Raw genomic sequence first — 20,836 nt, 5'->3', positions numbered from 1 at the left:
TTAGTAGTTCTGCTCTCATCATTGCAAAGTGAAGAGGGACAGTTAGGAATAAGGAGGAGGATTATGTGCCAATCTGTTGTACTGAAAGACCACATCAATAACAATCTCCATGTGAGTGGCTGACGGGGAGAGGTGCTGCTGCCAAAAGAAGGAGACTTTAAAGGTGTAGAAAAACATATTAGAAAGCCCAAGTCCTATTTTCCCAACTGTAAAGACGAGTTATTGCTTAGAGTAACCAAACAAGGAAGACAATGTGCTTTGCAATGTGCTCAATTCTGACGTTTTTCTCCTCTCAGTTTGTGGGATCACTCAAATATGTAAAGTAATGAAATTAAATAATTAATGAACGTGTCAGTGGTCATTTCAGGGCTTTAAGGGTACAGCTGGATGAGTGTTTTTCTTGCGTATGGTAAAAATGAAATGGGAGTTTTGGGTGCTGTTCGCCAACAGTTCTGCCGTTAACATAGTTACAGTGGTTCGTCTAAATTTTAGTAGTTTTTTTTTTGTTTTTTTTTTTTAGAAATTAGAAATGTTTGGGAACATACTGAACACACTAATAGAGAGTGCAGACTTAGATGACCCTGCAGAATGAGTTTGACAATTTGGTGAGGATGTTTTCCATCCAGTTTGCTGCTGTTTGCTGAAGTTGCCGATCAGCGCCATTCTAACCCTTTGGCAACACCGAACATGTAACCTCACCATTCAATTCGTCGAGCAGCTGCTGCAACCAAACATCATCACTATAATTAGTCAAACCAGCCACACCAAGCATGAGAGCAGCACACAAGTCACATTTATGCTCCGCAGAGTTTCAAATTATAAACATAAAAATAGGCCTCTCTTTTTTTGTTGTTTTTTGTTTTTGTATTCTAAATTATTAAACTTTACACAACTGTGACTCTTTGTCAGATTGGCTATGAGATTTTTTTTCTTGTTCTCCAAAATGTTAATGCATTGTCAGTACTTGACAACAGAGACTGAAATGCAGTAAGGTGCAGAGGATTAGCCCAATTTGTGCCACTCACTATATATCAGTAACTCTCCTTTTTCCTCCATCAGGAGAGACAGACCGGCGGGGAAAATGGGGGAGAATGGGGGATAATATAGAGACTATTTTAGTATGCAAGAGATGCAACAGGTTTTCTGGCCCAAAACTCAGGGTTAGCTCAAGTAAACCTGCTACCAAGCAACTTAGCTGCATAATTGACCCAGAGTTAATTTGATCTTGCTTCTTGGAACGGAAAATCTTAGGTTTCCCTTAACTATGCGTTAACAAAAATCAGTTTAATCAGTAAACCTGCTTGTTGGAATAGTTTTTGATCTGACTTCCAAAACAAAAGCTCACCTTGTTTTGACTGCAATATCATCCACAAGCTGTATGGAGTATCTAGGTGCATATTCTGCTGCCTGTGAATGTAACAAAGACAATAAAGACAGAAATGGCCACAGGTTTTGTAGCCTTTGTTGTCTGTGAGGCATCATTTAATATTTTATTTAGACATTCAAGACAACTCAGAGTGAGTAAATGTTGCAAAATAGCAAAATATATAGTTACTGGGTGGAGAAAAACTGTCTCCTCAAAACATATGCAGAGAACATCAAGATGCCTCTGAATATGATGCATTGGTTGTTGTGTTAAATTAATCAAGTGCTTCCTAAGACAGTGAGCGAGATCCTGTAGATCTCTGAGATGAAGATGAAACTGCTCCAGTGGCAGGCAGCAGCTCTGACGGATTAGTGGAGCAAATACAATATAATCTGGCAGTCCTCTTCCAGGAAAATGTAAACAGTTCCGCATGCATCTGAAAGGGCAACACAGGAAATCATTGAGGATATTGATCAGTTATTTTCACCATCAGAACGTTTGTTGTGATCAACATCACTTCTAATTTGTGCTATGATGATTTGACTTTTTTGGTGGTATTAGTTGGAACCTCTGACAAACAGTGCATTGTTGCAGACAGCTAACATACTGCAGAATCATCACTTGTGTCACTTGAACTAACATAAGCTTGTTAAATGTTGCTTATCGCAGATAAAAACTTAATTAAGGAGCAGACTTAATACAATGTATTGTGCCATTTTCCATTAAAGCTTGTTGAGGTAGCATTTTTCCCTCATAATTGAGACAAATCACCATTATGCACAGAAGGTCCTCGCCAGACTAGATGCATTAAGGAAAGAGAATCTGGTCTTCCGGGCTGCTCGTCGTGGTGTAATCTCATTTGTTGAAACCATGTCAGTGGAAAAAATGAACAACCGGAAGCATCGCTACTTCAGTCCAATCATGTCTTGTGCACACACATGCAGGGATGCTGTGCACACTCACTTTCCCTCCCCAAAAACTCCACCAAGCCCACCAGTGTCGGCATCAGACCTGCATGTGCCAGGCCAAGACATCCCTGCATAGTTGCTGTATCCACACTGGAAAGCAGATCAGGCTGCATATTTTTGTCCGAACCCGACCCAAGCCTGAGAGAATAGTAACCGATCCTAACACCAACCCAACAGGCATTCTTGTTTTTGTCTCAAAACCCAACCTGAGCCTGAGATTTTGCTTGTCCTCCATCACTAGGTTACACTTACTAACTGAACCAGCCCACGTGTTGCCTTCAGTGTCGTCACCTAAACTCCAGCACTACACAGGACGCTACCCAGAACAGACAGTGGGTCCATCATTGTTCACTGAAATAACACTGACTTGTCTTAACCCGACCCAAACCGGAACATAATTTCTAAATATTTGTCCAAACCCGGCCCAACCCGTCGAGTCCCAACAGGTCCTGACGGTCAGGTATCCACATTTTGAGAACCAACTCAACACTCAAAAGCTTTAAATAACTCTAAACCGAAAAAATAAAAATTAAAATTAAAATTAAAAATTAAAAAATAACCTTCAGTTTTATCAGTACATTGTAAATGCACTATTCTATGATTAATGAAAGGCTGATAATTTAACATTGGAAGAAAAAAAAAATGATTCAATAATTTTTGACATATTTGTCAAGCCCATAGAACCGTCTTAACCCCCCCATACTGCGCTCCTGGCTGGTTGAGCTGTTTGAGTTTAAATTTTCAATGAAACTCCAGCCTCTCTGCAAAGTTACAGTACCGACCTTAGCTTTACATATTTTTCTAGAAAAAGAGTAGGCTACTTGAGCCGTTTCATTCCTGATACGAAATGGGCCATAATATGATATGACCAAAGATGCCATCCAATATATTTCTTCCTATTATGGGCTATTTATGTCATGCTGATACACTGAACACTCATGTATTTTCAACCTGGATCTTATTTTCCTTGTTTTTCCCCATCAAGATGATTGACTGTGCTCAATGTCATCACTCTGCACAGCAGAAGTTTAATACCTCCTGGTTGCTGGACATAGTGCTGCAATCTCCAACCAGTAATCTCCACAATCTGAATCCAAAAAGTGTTCAAACTCTTCCTTTCAACACCATGACAATGACAATGTTTACTTTGCTCGCTGGCTATTTTCTGCTGCCTTCAAATCATGTAAGAAAGTAGCAGGAAGGAAATTTGTTGCTTCAGTTTGAAAGCGTTCTCTAAATGGTTCACCGTTGTGTTAGTGTCCACATCCCAACCCATTTTTCGGCCATGTATAAATTTAAGGGCTGAAAAATGCATTGAAATATTATTAAGAAAATAATATTGAGACACAGGAGCTGCACTTTGTTGCTAAAGGTAAAAAGTGTGACAAATAGATGAAGTGTGGTGCCCTCATCTACGAATCATTCTCTAGATGTAAAAAAAAAAAAAAAAAAAAAAAAAAAAAAAAGTTGGTACAGACCTGAGCGACAATCATATCATCACCATCATTTTTTATTTTTCCAGTGAAAATGAAAAAACATGCAAAAAGTTGTGATATCATTTTTTCTCACTGTTAAGTGGAGATGTGGTGAGTAATTGAGAGCAAACACAGCCCAACGGAGTCAATCAGTTATTTCCAGAAGAAATTTGGTGGGAATGATATTTAAAGAGTTGGATTACACTAAAACTGTAAACTGTGACTTGATCAGTGCAAAAATTATCAGAAAAATCCTGCATGTGTTTCTTCCCCAGTGAGTAAACCTCACTCAATTTGCTGTCAATTTGCTGTGCGTCTTTATTTTTCGTGACTCTCTCTCACTCTCTCTCACAGGTACACACACCACCCAGCACTCTGTGTATGGCTTACCAGTGGCCTTGACGTGTCCAAACAGCTTTCATTGCTCATTATGATTAGCTTCTCACAACATGCCAAAGGCCTTTACCCCTGACAGCCTTCCTTACTAACACCACCTGGGGCCATAAAGTCATTTGGAAAAGAAAAAAAAAAAAAAAAAACTCTTCCTCCAGCCTTCTTTCCACTTGCACACCACAGCTTATTTCATCACATTAATGCTTTCTGTCCCCATGATAAACTATAGACGGGTCTCTATCCTCTCCTGCATTTGTCAATCATTCATCAAATGCAATATCTAAGACACTGCTGCTCAAATTTTGATGAAACGCATTTTCAAAATTAAACCGATTTGCCGAGAGGCAGGGGCGGTACACCTACAGGTCAAAACAAAGTGACAAATTTGCTTCTGATTGGCCGAGAGGGAGGCTGCATTATCCGTGTGGGCTGAAATGTTTATTGTGGCTTTCTCCCTCCTCTTCCTCCCTCTCTCTCTCTCTCTCTTTTCTCTGTGTCCTTCCTCCCTCTTAACACTCTCGCCTACTCTCCTATACAGGCAATGTGTGTCATATTGCCACTATTTGCTGTGCTTTCAGAGCCGCTAGATTGCTTTGGTTATTTGCTTCTCCGGATGAGCTAAGTTTGGGAGCTGGGAGCCTTGGTGCGGAGAGCTAGTTAACCTGCAGCAGCCCCTTGTTTTGCTTCGTCTGACCTTTGCCTATCTCTGCTCATAAGACGCTCGCTCAATTCATTGAACTGTTTCTCAAAGCAAATGAGCAAATACCAGTGTCAGCAAATATCAATTTATTCCTCCAATTCAGCATGTCTGTCTCTGAGGACATTTGCACTGGAATAACCGGCTGTGCTTTGTGGCTGTGTGTGCATAGCTAAGCTCCCGCAGAGAGATATGAGCTGCTTGTAGATCAATACCATGACTCCGCCATGACTCAACCCAAAAAAAGAAAAAAAAAGAAAAGAAAAAAAAGCTATAGACACATTCTCACAGTGATGCCCAGTTCAGTTATTTTGCGTAAAAGACTGAATGATGAGTAATTAGCAGAACCATATTAAGAAATTTAAAGTATTTGACTGTATTTTCATGAGTTGCAATTGATGAAAAAATGGGAAGCAGGTGGAAGTAACTCATCCCAGACACTGCTGGCGCCTGGTAGACTCATCTTTCCTCTCCTCTCACTGTTGCCTCCTTATCTGGTCCCCTCATTTAGACTCATGTAACAAAGTGCCACTGCTGCAAATGTTCCTACTCTCTGCTCTGACTCAACACTGTGCCACCAATTTATGGAAGCCCGTGTTTTATTTTTGCTCACCCATCTTTCTTAAAGTGCATGGTAACCCTATGGCTTTGTATCCTTGCAACACCTAATTTTCAGGACTCAAAAGTCGGGGGTGGAGGTTATTTCTGAGTTTGTAAGACTTTGCTTTTGGCTACCTGGATTCCCCATGTCTGCTGGACCTGGTGCAGGCAGAGCTGTGTTGTCACTGCTATTTTAATCCTGTAGTTAGTCTCTTAATTTCCCTGCCTGGGGTTCCCTTTTCATCCATTAGTGTTGTAGTTCATTGTGGTTATTTTATGCCTGAAAAGCATGCTTTGCTAGCCTGCCTGTTCTTATTGGTGTTTTGCATTGTATTGTTTAAATGGTAGTCTGAAAATCAGTCCGGCTATATGTCAGGCTATAGGAGGACTTTTATTGTTGGTTACTCTTTGGGTGAAATTCCCACCCAGAGTGGCGTTGTTGGGTGTTTGTAGACTGGAGTCTCTCCAAGTGCCCAGGTCACATAGACATTGAATGAAAAAGTGTGCTTTTCTTCAACACCTTAGGAAACAATTAGGAAAAGACAAAAAAAAAACTGAAAGTATTTTGCCTTGAGAGCACAGTTTATAATTTGTTGTCTCAGTCTGTGAGGCCTAAGCATAACAGAACCTCACTTTTCTGTTGTACACAGATTCACCACCACTACTGATTAACATATCCCCATGGGTTTAACCTCACTGTACGTTAACCTTTAACCTAACTATAATGCCTTGTGCACCTCGCTCAAGTCCAACCATCTCCGCCTTCCGCTGTGCTGAAGGCCAACCGGTTAATGGGAACATGTTCCCCTACAAAGTACAAGATGCAAAAATGCGTCCTGGAAGTCTTTGCTTTTCACGGGGACCTTGCAGATTAAAAACTCAGTGTGGCCTACAGTTTTAGAGTGAAATGGATCAACCACAAATACAGATGCACTCCATGAAGATGCATTCAGCCTCTTGAAGGTATTCGTTTTTGTTAGTTTCTCATATACACTTTGCCTTCATTGCTGCGTATGCCACTGTGACCTTTCACTGGTTGGAAAAACGCCTGTTAAATGCCAGTGGTGGATTGTGCTTCCAACGTTCATAAAACAGAGAAACTCTTTCATTTCAGCAAGGTTCACCCAGCATTTTTCTGTAACTATTGATGTTATTTGATTTATCATGCTGTCTGGATTCATCAGCTGCTGGACTTGGAGAGCATGACTGGCCAGAGAGGGCACTGATATTGAATAAAGTGCTCTGGCATTGCAATGTGAGGCTAGTGGGTTTGAAAAGGCACATTCCAATTTGGTGAGCTGAAAGACTGGGCCAAAAACACAGACAGATAATTGGAAAATGCAAAGTGTAGTATTAGCTGCACTGAAAAGCATGCCCCAGCGTCTGTATATCTGAGCTCCAGGTAACAGCTAAATTCCAGCATGGTCAAAGCATTTGGAAGAGTGGTCGACAAATGAATGATCAAAAGTCCAAATAACCCATATTAGTATAATGCTCTGCAATTAGGCTAGTGGTCGAAATCAGTTCAGTTATGTTATTTTTTTCCAAAAAATTGATTGGAAATGTAAAGGGGGCAACCGGGCCTTAAATAGGTTAATGAGAGAGAGAGAGGTTGACGCTATTGAGTTCCTATAAATGTTGAGGTGAAAGGATTCAAAGAGCTGTTGGTGTGCAGACAAAAGCACCAGGCGTCAAGTGATCAATGCAGAGCCGCCATACACCCCGAAGACCCATATGTACTGTCAACAACTGCTGTCAATTAATCTGAAGAGGTGGTTTATAGCAGTGACTTGACAGCTCTCTTTCACTGATAATGAAATATCATAATATAGTTATATAATAATAATATAGTTATTAATCGTGCTTTTAACAGCAGCCAAGGGTAAGAACTGGCTCTAGTGTACTATTAACCAAATCTTGCACAGGTGTCTAGCACAGGCTTCACAAGTCAAGTTGTCATCTGCCTCTGATCTGTGAGCATTTTGGACACATCCAAACATAAAACTGATTGTCTACAAGAATAATGAATGCAGTTTTTCAAGAAAAAAGGGAAGATTTGTGCTAATTTTGTGTAATCTGAAAGAGTTTGGTTTAATTTCACAAATCAAATTGCTAATAGCTAAGTGGTTAGACATCCCAACATACCTGCTGCGCAATTACAACATCACATATAGGAGCTGTCGAGCGACAGCTACATTCAACTGTTTTGTGTGCATGTATATACACTACAGGAATTTTTCTACCTCAGCAGCAAGCTACAATGACTGCTATCTAAAATCTAGCAGGCAAAGCAATGCTGATTGCCCAGCTGCGATGTATGTAACGTGTGAAGCAATGTTAACTTTTGGTTAGCAAAATAAAATTATTTTGATTGGAGAGCGGCAGCAGAATTCAGTTCAATGTAAGAGAGAAATGTGAAAATAGTACATTTTAAACCTTAAATCACAAACTGACACAAAAATTTGTACGTCACCATAACATAATCAACAATCGGTGCCCTCTGATGGCCTTTACTGACCCCTGGCGCCAAGGCTCAGTCAAATTAACCATAAACAGATGCTGACACACCCTTCAGTTGTGTATACAAATGCCGGGTCTCTTAAGACTTGCACTTGGGCTTGGCGCTTGAATTGCCTTCCTCTGGTCTTGTTGAATGTTCAATTCAGTTGTTTCAAAGCTATGTTAATGTTGTTGTGGATATCACCACTGACATGACCTTGGAAGAGTTATTCCTCAATCTCCCCAGAATAGTTCCCATCAAGCATCATTACTATTTATGCAGAGAAACCCCGTGCTTGTGAATGCTAAAACTCAACTTTGCGGATCTTGAGTTTTGCCCGTCCTGTAATGTTAAAAAGGAACACTGTGGTGTCCTTTTGGCATCAAGCCCCGAGTATTATAACCTCCCACGGTCTAACCTTATGCTGCATTAACAATTCTACACCCTGTCGAGAAAGGAAAAGAAAGTGTCCACCTCCAAGGAACTGATAAAAAACAGGGTTAAAAATACCTTGAGTGTGAGCGAAATGTCTTGAGGAGCTAAGGCGCATGCTGTCTGCTTCGTGAGACCACAATAAGTCACATCCTTGTTTATCCATGGAGAACACTGCAGTAGACTAACGCCAACGCTGCAGAGATGTGTGTGTGTGTGTGTGTGTGTGTGTGTGTGTGTGTGTGTGTGTGCGTGTGTGTGAATCTGAGTGCAATAAGGAAACACATTGAGGTCCTATGTTGACACATTCAGAAATATTCATGGCAAGTCAAGCTATTCTAGAGATGGGCAGGCCTTAGGGTGTTTCGAGAATCATGCGCGCATGGAGATCACATCCAAAAAGCACATGCAGAAATTGCCTCGGGGATTTTCCAGGAACACATACATGCACAGATAGACAGGCACTCATGAGTGGAGCAATAGGTCAATATCATGCATGATGGCCATGAGGTTTTACCCAGACAGACTGTCACATTTCATGCTTCTCTTGTCTTTCTGTTGACCCAGCACAGACTTGTGATTGAGTGGATATGATTCTGGGAATAGTAATAATAATAATAAAAAAAAACATATTCCTATTTAGCAGTACTACAAGCATTATCATTTTTGTGAGCCTTTTTCTTTGAATCTTATGAAATCAATCTAGATTTTTGACTTAGACTTGAACATGAGTGTTTTTGTGTGTTATATGCATTATTTATGATTTACCACACCTCATACTGAAGGAAATGGCCTTTAGGTGCCATATATCATAAAACAAATAATGGGTCCTTTCTCCTATTTATGCAAAGGTATTTTTTCTATTTGTGCCATTAATTAAAAAAAAAAAAAAAAAAAAAAAAAAAGGAGAAACTTCAATATTATGAATTTTGTTTACAAAAACTAAAATTGGGAATAATGAGGGGTTAGCAAGATATTAATTTTTTATTTTTGTTATTGTTGGATCTCTAGCTTGTGGTAAAACTAACATTGCATTGCTACCAACCCTGTTTTCTTCTTCTTTCCTCTTTCTTTCTGCCTGTGCCATGCCACCCCAGATTTTCCCTCTCTTTCCTTCACAAATTTAAGACTAAGGCCAGTCACTTTACTTTAGCCCACAGAGGAGAGTGGAGCCGCAGGTGTCACTATTTTGCAGAATAGAGGTGTTTGAAGAGCGGTGTGGTGGGCCGTGACCCCTCAGCAGTCTGTACCTTTGGAGCTGGGAGCCCAAGGGAACAGGAACCACGCTGTGCTTTGATATAGTGTGTGATCAATTGGTGACGAGGCCTTTGATGTTGTGGAGTTTGTGTGTTGCGTGTCTCTTAGGGCGCGTGTGTGTGTTTGTGATGGTCAGAAGTCAGTGCAATGAAGTAATGTGGACCTGGAAATAACTGACTGTGACAGCCAGAATGAAAGAGCAGGAAGTCGTGGAGAACACATCTTTTGTGTGTAAATGCACTCTGCAGTCCAGGGTTGACATTTTGACCTGCTGGTTGGAGTGTTGATGCTGTCAACAGCTCAGTGGGCAAGACAAAGACACAAACTGGGTCTCTTTTATCAAATGTGTGTAGAAAGGAGTGCAGGTTTGAACGTCAGGAAGCACGGTGGCACCTCTTCAAAATAAGCGGCGATATGATCACTAATTGATATATCAGTGCCAGCTGGGAAACAGATTCCAGTCGCTGATTAACCTCTTCAACTCTGCCAATCCTATCAGTGGGTTCATAATAAATGCAAGTTGCTTTACTTTAAGCTACAGAATTTAATGTGAAACTGTAGTGGAGATTACAAGGTTTCCAAAGATCCCAAATATGTCCTGCAGAATTACAGGGAAATGTGTACAAAACCATGCACAGGATATGTCGATATTTTCTATCTGATGTAATGCTGCAGCCATGAAACAACGCTCAGAATGAGTGTGATGGAGCTTCAATGAAGTGCTGCAACCAGCAGACACAGAATATGTATGTGACACTGTCGTACAATATAGAAAAAAAAATCTCTAACTTTGAAGCTGCTTGAAAGGAAAATCAGACTTGACGGGTTGAAATTCCATGGACTTGAAAACGTGGCCTAATTATACATGTAATTTGCATTTTATTTATATGAAACACAAATTTCGTAGTTGTATAGCATACGGGCTTTGGCATTTGCACCTGGGGGGACAGAATATATGCCTGTTGCAGCAGGTGTTAAAGGAGCACTGTGGAATGTGGGCTATACAGAAGGCCAACTAGAAAACATCCTCTGGCAGTTCAGCTACACACATGAAAACTCTCAAACTGTAATAACTAAGCCACTTGGGAAGATTGTATCAGACACACAATTGTTAGTGCCATACAACGTTCAGCCGTGATGCTGAATCGCCATATCATCTGAAGAACAGTCACCTGACTGAAGCTTTCATCAGGTATAAATATTACATTTTGTTGGCATTTATATGGTCTCATGGTGCCATCACAGTAGTGGCATTAAAATTTGTCGTACTATTTTACAGTCATATCTGGCCTTACGTCCCTCTGACAAATGAGGCCCACTGTCCACACACTCTTGAAATAATAAGGTAACACTTTACAATAAGAATACAACAATTAATGTTAGTTAATGCCGTAATAAACATAAAGTTAACAGGTAATAAACATTAAGTAACAGTTAACCAACCATTAACTAATGTGTCTAAGAATCATGTACTAATGCTGTTCCTGCTAAGGCATTAATTTATATGTTACTTAAGGGTTATTGTAGATATTAACATAAGTAAATGCCATAATAATAATTAACTAACAGTTAATTAACCATTACGACATTAACTAACGTTAACTAATGTTAATTGTTGTACTCTTATTGTAAAGTGTTACCAGTAATAATAAAGAAAAATCCAATGCTTCTGAATCCAAAAACTAAAAATTGTATCTTATATTATATTAAAATAATAGTAATATCCATCCATCCATCTGTATGAAACTGAATTTTCAGTACTGGGAATGTTTTGGAGCATGCACCATTTGTTTTGGGTGTGCAGCATGGAAAAGGAGCAAGGAAACACAACACAAAGAAGACATCACAACAATGGCACTACAGTGAGGTTAAACATTTGGCAGACAAAACCGGTTCAAAACCACCAGCGAACATCAGCATTGCTTTTCAATGCGGGTGACATTTGAAGCAGACAAAAAGGCTGCGAGGCAAGACAGAGGTGGCTTTATATTGCTAGACAGGCAGGAAGCCTGCCAGTTTATTATGTTTTCAATATAAAAAAAAAAAAAGGTGCTAGATTATCCCACAGAATTCAGGCAGCTTATCAAGATGAGTGACAAGTGTTTGGGGCAGGACTTGCATTACACTTCACTGCTTCAAGGCAAAACACTGGATATTGCAGCTTTAAAAATCCTGCTTTATATTGTTTCTCCTGGTGAGTGAAGAGGATTTAAGGTGATCTCTGAGGACTGTAAAATCTCATTTCTTTTCTTTTATCCACATTAACTAACAAAGGACACCACTGATAAAGTGTAGAGACCTGTTTAGAGCATTGGTGTTCATTAACATTGAATGATTATCAGAAAATAAGTCCACAGGGCCCATATCATTTGCATATTTAAATGCTCCAACTCGGACCATGCCCAGAGTCTCACTCTTTGTTATCCCCAGTGCCTTATAGGCAAATTGCAGGGGTCTCAGCCAATCTGCTATTACTGACATGAGATTTTTTCCTCTCTGTCACACAAAGTATTGCATTTCTCAGGGACGTTTTTGACCTTTAAAATAGTTGGAGGCGTAATCCAAACCTATAGGGGGATCCTGAGGCATCCTGAATGTGACAACTTATTTTTAAAGCAAATGGCCACAGAAGTCGAAGCTGATCAAACTTGTGATACATTTGGAAACAGAGAAGCATCTGAATGAAGGCAACGTATAGACCCAGCCACTATAACATCATGAATAGGATACTCAAGTTCTCCCTTTTGGAGGTGCTCTTGCACATTCAAGTAGTTTCAATACAGCAAATTACTTCAGCCATGTGTTGTAGCTTCTGGCTCCATTTCTAGGGATAGCTTTCTAGTGGAGGTTCTTTTAAATTAACTGGAAACTTAACTTCATTTCCAAAGTAGTCGCCCAACGATGGGTTTCCATGTATAATTTCTGACTTAATGCCGACCTCTTATTCATTTTCAGTAACAACCCCCAATCCAAATAGACACAAAATGGCTTCTTCTCAAGCACACGCCAGCTGCAAATAATTTAGGCAGCACTGAATTCCAACAGTTTTCAAGTTCTCAGTTTCTGAGACTTAACAAATTTCCTTTTTTTTTGTTTTTTTGTTTTTTTGTTTTAAAATGGACCTGAGGCTGACATTCTCTCCACAAAGTGTGCCCCAACAAAGGCTAATGTTGAGCAAAAACAGTGAGTTAGGAAACATGGAGGAAAACTTTCTAGGCAGACGAACTTGCATAATATTACAGCCACAAGAAGAAACATTTGGCTCAGGCTTGTGAACAGCAACACATAAACAGGACGCCACTACCCAAGGATTATTATTTATTTATTTATTTATTTTTTTGGCTAAATGATTTCGTTTAGTAGAGCATTTAGTGGAGTGGGGAAGTGTGATCCACAGACTCCCTAAATTACCAAACAGGGCCACCTATTAACAACCCAAACATAGGAGACCAGGCAGAAAAGCAGGCATGAAGTCTTGAAGATAAATTTAATATCATATAGGCAGGTGATACAGGAACACTGGGACGCACATGCACTGGCAAAGACTGAACTGAAACAACAACTTAAATACACAAGAAACTAACAAGGAAACAAGACACACCTGAGGAAGGGGCTGGAACACAAGACAGGAGAAAACACAGGATAGGCTGAGGGAGACACAGGGAGGGACCAGGACAGTCCGAGATAATGAAAGCAAACTCAGGATAGGTGCCAGAAACCTAACATGGCCTTTAAAAACTTACCAATATTTAACCCAACCCAATATTTATTTTGTAAAACAGAATCTATTATTAAGCTTATTTTTAATAGCTAGAAACAATTTGCTACCCTAAAGACACATTTTGACTTGCCCTTTCTCTTCATGTGAGAATCTGGCTTGAGGAATACTGTGGACAGTGTGTGCGTGTATGTGTGTGTGTGTGTGTGTGAATACAGGAAGAAGTCCCTGCATGTTCCCATCTGATAATTTTAGAATGTTTGCACTGTTCTCTACACTGAGTGACAAAACCAATTACAATATTCACCATCAGCCGACCTTCTCCCCTAGGATATGAGAGCTGTGCACGTCTGAGCAACCCAAAACAGAGATGTCAGTCCCTTGTGACCGACTGTGACAGCGTTCCGCCTTTTGATATGATATTCAGTAAGTTGTGATACTGTGATGTGATAAGTTGTGATTTGTTGATGTGTCTCGACTGAGGGGACTGGCTGTACCTACGCAATTCAAACCAGAAACAGTCCGTGGAGATCAACAGAAATAGAGCTTTGCTTGTTGATTGGAGGCTTAATGACCAGAGACGGAGGTGCACTATGCGATTTCTGACCACTAGAGGGTGTTGAGAGCTCAAACTCCATTTGAAAACACGCAGAGTCAGGCCTGCGTTTGGGTTCATGGCAGCTTGGCTGTACAAAACCAAAAGTCAAAGGTGAAACAATGGTTTTTTGGGATGGAAATGGGGGATACAGTTCACCCTCACAAGGGTCTTGTTGGATTTCTTGGATTATTTTGTCTCTGACCTGAATTTGAAAATGTGGTGAAGATGCAAATTTTCAGCTACAACTTATTGCATTCATCTGCTGAATGTGCAGTTTCAAAGAGGCTAGTTAAGAGAATGAAACTGAAGCAGTGAGGTGATGAAGAGGAGGGCAGAGGAAGGGCTTATTCAGGCAATACAAAATTAAAAAACAAAATAAAATAAAATAAAACCAGTAAATAACAACAAGCTACAGTGATTATTCTCATATTGCAAGCGGCCAAATACATGTAAATTTGCTTAATGTAACTTTAAGCGACTTGACCTGTCACAACTGAGGGATTTGTATTTGTGCACAACCAAACAAGAAACATTACTCAGCAGTGACCAATACAGCAAGTTCTCTGGTTGCTAATTTGATTCTAAATGAATGGCTACAGTTAAGGTTAGTTGACCTATGCTGCCTGAAACAAGAACATCACCAGGTCTGTGCGATACGACAATATATATTGTGGGATGAGACTATCGTTTGAGATTTTCCTCTGTTGATTTTATCGCTGTTGTCACTAAAGCCGCTTTATGGCAGCATTTTTTGCGTCACAGAATCAGAGCTCCTGTTGTCTTTGAATGCATCAGCACTACAGATGGGACTGAATAACAAGCAAATGGAGCATGACACATGATGAAACTCCTTACAACACTTGAATACAGAATATCCACTCAGACCAGTAAGGACAAGATAGGGAACTTGTACATAAAAAGGAGGGTACTCATTTAGATATAAGAAATCTGACACTGACCAGAAAACAGTGCTTTGCAGAGTACGCCACAGACCTCTCCTACCACAAAAAGAACATGACGAGAGGCAGGAGAGGGAGAGCCAAAGTTGTGAGCTGCACTGAAGGCAAGAGCTGAAAACAAAAGCAAACTCACTTTTGTTCAATGTCACTTCCAAACAAAAGGAGAGAAAACAAAGTGCCTTTCATTTGTATTTAATTTACAGAATTATCAAAAAGTAATCATGATGTGTGTGGTTATTTTATACAGACAATTTTTTGGTCAAATTTACAGAAAGCATACTGTTTTGTGATCAAGATATGAAATTATCCATATCATGATAGATGATTTTGTCCATATTGCACGGTCCAAAATTTTAGACAGTCAGGATGTGGGGTGCTAAAGCCTCGTTTTTTGACACCATACTGTTGTACGAGAAAAAGTCAGTGATGCATCAAGAATGAACTTCTGCAAGAGGCAGAGGAGAGCAGAAGCAGGGGCAATATCCTCTAAACACTGAATGCCAGGAGTTGATAAAACGCCACCGATTAGATTGTGCATGGATGATGTTTGTGATTAATTGTGATCTCATGCGCTCACATCTTCCACTCAAGAAAAGCAACGCTAATATTCCATTAACGCGATTACTAAAATGGAAGTAATCACAATGTGTTAAGATATTTGGCGTCGGGCAAAATGCGACGGTGCAGCGGCCATGATTTGTGTCTACCCACTACCCTCCATCAGCAGAGTAATCACACAAACAATTATAGCTCTTTCACAGCCTCTCATTGTGCCGCAGTTTATTTCATTCCCATTGGACGTAAGCACAGACAAAACAGCATTTGTGGACATAGTGGCTCTCACCGGCATTGTTGGGATCATTGACTGGGCTCCATTCACACGGCTGACAAGATAGTCTTGCTTAACAACCCTATTTATATAGGCTTGCCCATGCAGGTCAGCAGTCATACTAACTGGTCAAAGCCTTGGGCTATTTTCACCACTACAAAGTCGTAATAGGATTGCTGCATCCACACAAATAAAGGCATCACGTGTCAACACATTATGCTCCAAAGGACTGGCATAATCAGGTAGATTTGATAGTTCCCTCTCTCTTTCACTACCTCTTCTGCTCAGTGCATTGAAGTGGGTCTGAAACTGGTGTAACATTGTGGTTTAAACACAGTTTTTCATAATTTAACTACACTTTATTGGAAGACTGTGTGATTGTCAGTTGTGCCTCATGTGTTCTGAATAATTAAGAGCTGTGTCTCTTTTTGATTAACCCCTTGTATATGTTAGAAAGCTGCTGAAACTTTTGGTGCTAGTGGGTCAAATATGCCCCGTGATTTGAAAAATAAAATAAAATAAAATAAAACCAGTAAATAACAACAAGCTACAGTGATTATTTTCATATTGCAAGGGGCCAAATACATGTAAATTTGCTTAATGTAACTTTAAGCGACTCAGCCCAAAATAGTCAAAAAACAACAATTATCATCCAATATTGTTTTTCACCTCATCACTAACTTATTTTGCATTCATATTCATGTAAACAGTGTTTTCAATTTTGTATTTGTTAGCCCCATGGACCTTTCATCTTACAATACCACTCGTTTTCAATTATAAAAAATATTTAAATTCACTCCATTATATTTCATACAGTGAAGACAATGGATAATTATGTTATCTGACTATTACAGACTAATATTATAACATACCTTATTAATTCATTAATTTATTAATTTATTGTATATAATATTATTAACCATAGTGACATCTGTGATGTTATGGGTCAAAATTAACCTGCATAGATTTATGTCAGGAGGAAGGTAAAAAGTCCTTTTTTTTTCATAAACCCAAACTTTATTTTGCTCAAAATAGCAAATGCAAAGTGACAATGAAGAAGAAAATGAACGAGGGCAAGTTTCTCTCTCTCTCAAATTCAATATTGACAATATAATGTGTGTGTGAGTGTGTGCATGTTCAAAATATTACTTTCAAACTGATCATTGAGCATTGGCAAGACATGCAGATGGCATTTGTACCTCATTGACCTGCCCAGTCACATTTTGTGATACAGTGACACAAACACATCACATCAGAAAGGTGAAATGTGTACATCCAGCTCCCCACAACACCCAGCAGTAGTAACCCATTTCAAACGGTGCAACATAATCAAAATCGATGGACAGCCAGAAGTAAAGCAACTGTGTGTGTTTGCATGTTTGTGTGCTAGAGAGGGAGACAGAAAGAATTGGACTACTCTTCTCTAACACCACAGATGTAACTTTTTTTGGCTTGTGCCATTATTTTGACTGTGAGTTGATTTATCCTCAGTTACTTATGTTAAGAGTTTTTTCTTAGTTTTCTTGTTTTTGCACATTGCCTGGTTGCACATGTAATTTAATGTCCACTGATGGGTTTTTCACCAAAGCCTCTTGAGTCTGCCTCCTACTTCTCCATAGACCCTCTGGCTACAACTATTCTACAACCCTCAAACTCATTTTTGTGCAAAATTGGATCAAAATAAGTCCCTAGAAACAGCTGACCTGTGTATTGTGTAATTTAACTAAATTGTGGCACATACTTTATTTGATTAACTTACAAATTTTTACACATAGGCCTAGAGAAATATAGATAAATGAAACCCTTTGTGTAAGTGAATCAAAGATTCACATAATTTGAAAGAACCAATTAATTACTTTAAAACAATCCAAAAGATAATTAAAACAGTCGGTCCATTAACTCCTTCCCCTTTGCAACAACGGGAGCTTCACCAGAAGCGCACTGCTCCAAAATGAATGAAGTAGTAAAAAACATGATTTTGAGCAGCAACACAAAGCTGAGAAGTTGTTGTTAAGGATGCACAACAACACAACTTTGCTTTGGTTTCACCTTCAATGCTCTGTCCTGTACCCTGGCCTCCAAAACAGTGCAATCTGTTTCTGGTCTGTATCTGTCCTCTGGCAAAAAAAAATAAAAAATAAAAAATATCTCATATGTCTTTTGTACAGCAGCTTATTATGACCTTTACTTACATTTTAAAGTTAAAATGTAAAAAATGACACTGTGGTGCAAGATTAAGGGAGCAACAAGGTCCATGTAAAGAGGCTGGTGGATGGATCATTCAACACAACTTCCACACAGCCAACACGAGTTCAAACCTGAGCTACAGCAAAATTCATCATTAAATACCTAACATTTTGTAACCTTAATCCAGACCTTTTCCCAACCTTAAACATTAAGAAAAACCTTTCCTTAACCTTAACAATAACATTTTCCTAACCTTAAGTATTTAGTTCACATTATGTGCTTTTAATTTAGGAAATGCTCCTGTGGGTCGTATTAGAGGGTTGGAACAAACAAACAAACAACCACCCAATGGGCTCTAGTTTCGCAGACCTGGCGAGGCGGGGGCGTAGCGCAGATGCGCTTCACCAACTGGGTGTGGCCAGGCGGATTTTCCAAGTTTGGCACGCCATGCTCGGTGGCGCAAGTACTCCGCTGTCCCTCCTACCGGCGCAAGGGAGGAGAGAAGACGTGGAGTGGGTTTGACACAGCCGATTCACATTTAACCAATCAAATGAGCCCCTGTCCTCGCCTTTAAAATGCGCTGCGCGAAGGCGTACTGAAAGTTTACACAGCTGACATGGAGGTCTACTGCCGCAGGCGGAGCGGAGCCCAGGAGACCGGCGCGGAGCGGAGACCGGCGAGCAGTGCGGACACGTCACCAAAACCTCACAGGCAGGCTTCCGGAATGTCAGGCACATGAACGATGCAATAAATACCGAAAAAAAACACTATTCAATGCTACGATCACAATCAGCACATACATATATCTCCATATCAACTGTCCCGTCACAACTGATGTCAGATCAAAGGAGATTGGCACCGTTTATGCTGATTGTGAGGTTTTGGTGATGTGCGCCAGGCAGCCAAACTTCCACTGCGCCAGCTCCGCTCCGCCTTGCGCGGAAAGTGGACGTGGTTTCAGATGGCGAGCTTTTGGCGCACCTCGGCGAAGCCTTTTGGCACGAAACTGTCACTGCGCCAAGTTGAATCTGTTGACACCTCCCCCCGCTGCGCCGCCACTCCCATCTTGGTGCAAGTCCGTCTGCGAAACTTGGAAACTGTCCGCCTCTCCCGTTTCGCCGGTTGAAACTAGCTCTGCGCGGGGTTCGCCTCACTGTGCCACCCCGCGCTGCGCCGGGAAACTAGAGCCCAATGTGTTCATGTGGATTTGAGAACTTGTTGATCTGCTTTATTCATTTTGTGCCAGTGAAGCTCTCGTTCTTGCAACAGGGAAGGAGTTAAAGGAGCAAACTTGGTGGATATATTGTGCTCTCCTGGAGCAGCAAGTACCACTGTATGATTAAGACTCCATACTATCTCTTTAACCAGTCATCTGTTTCTTTTCATTCATCTTAACGAGGTTGTCTCCAAGTCCGGCCTACCTGTGAGTGGGAGTTTCATTTCTTTGTAATTGCTAACTACACGGACAAAATCAACTTGAGAGACTGTGCTGAATGCACTTTCACCCTCTGTCCATGTCAATGTAATTACCGAACACTGAGGCAAAATCATATTGCTCTCCCAGAGGGATCTAAATGTAATGTACCGTAGCACATTAACTACTGCCAGGTCAAATACTCAGAAATAATAACTGCCCAATTTATTATTTGCTAATGAACATAGCAGCATGTAGTGGCTTCTGTATGTGCTATTAGTGCATTCCAACAGGGGAGCAGATAATTAGCAAGTCTACAAATGAGCAAAGTTCTTACTTTTTAATGACTTTTCCTTTATAATCCTCCATCCACCATTAACGAAAAAACGTATTACCACTCCTAATAAAATGAGATGTGTTTTGCCAAAACAACCCCAGAGTGAACCCCCACCCTCCAGTGACCACCTCTATTTAACTCTGCCCTGTGAAATAATGTGTCAAGTCAGAGGCTGTAAAACCCCACGAAGGCCCAGATGTATTATCAGTATTTTGTTGATGTAAATGAAATAAACTTTCACAACAGAGATTCTGTTGCCAGTCATACGGTTCTTGGTGAAAGCCTGGGAACTGTCATCTTACGACTGTAAGGAGAGTCAGGAAGCCATATCTTTAAATATCAGGGGTGCTACTTATGGCCCACAGCAGAAGACATCAGACTGACAAGAGTGTCTGTCAATTAGTTATTTCATGGAGTATCAATATTGAACAGCATCAGACAAGCAAGTGACAGTGCTACCACAGTGCATGGGTATCATGTATATCATGACATGAGAGAGACGAGTGGACACACAAATAACTGGAAGATAGTGGTGGCATTTGAGGAGTCACAGTGTGGTCCTCACAGAAGAAGGCTGTGAGTTCAAACTCTACACTTGTCATGTCATGAATAGCCGACTAACAAAAAACTGTCAGTGCTGTCAGTGTGGTGTATTTTTAACTCTGTAACCCAGGAGGCTTTCATTTTGAAAGGTTTTGTTTCACCCCTTTAACAACATTTACTTCATTTCTTCTCATTTTTTGAATTCTGGGGGATTATTATTATGTTTTCCAAATAGTGGTAATTTTATGGTAATATAAATATATACTTATTATGTGTTTATAACTAATTACAATCATTATAACATTATAATAGTTGTAAAAGTTAGAATTAAAACCTTTTTCTGTGAATGTTTTACTAATTTTCTGGTAATTATTTGTGCCAGCTGTCCAGTAGGTTGTATTTTGTGTGTGTGTGTGTGTGTGTGTGTGTGTGTGTGTGTGTGTGTTATTTATTTATTTATCTATTTATTTACAAATTGTTTGGTAATTTTCTGTTTTTTTGTTTTTTTTTGTTTTTTTTTTAAGTAACTTAACTTCCAAAAGAAATCCAATATTGAACCAGCA

The sequence above is a fragment of the Myripristis murdjan genome, chromosome 17, assembly GCF_902150065.1.
Source record: "Myripristis murdjan chromosome 17, fMyrMur1.1, whole genome shotgun sequence".
NCBI lineage: Eukaryota > Metazoa > Chordata > Actinopteri > Holocentriformes > Holocentridae > Myripristis > Myripristis murdjan.
The sequence above is the reverse complement of the archived record's forward strand: the minus strand, read 5'-3'. Positions refer to the sequence as shown.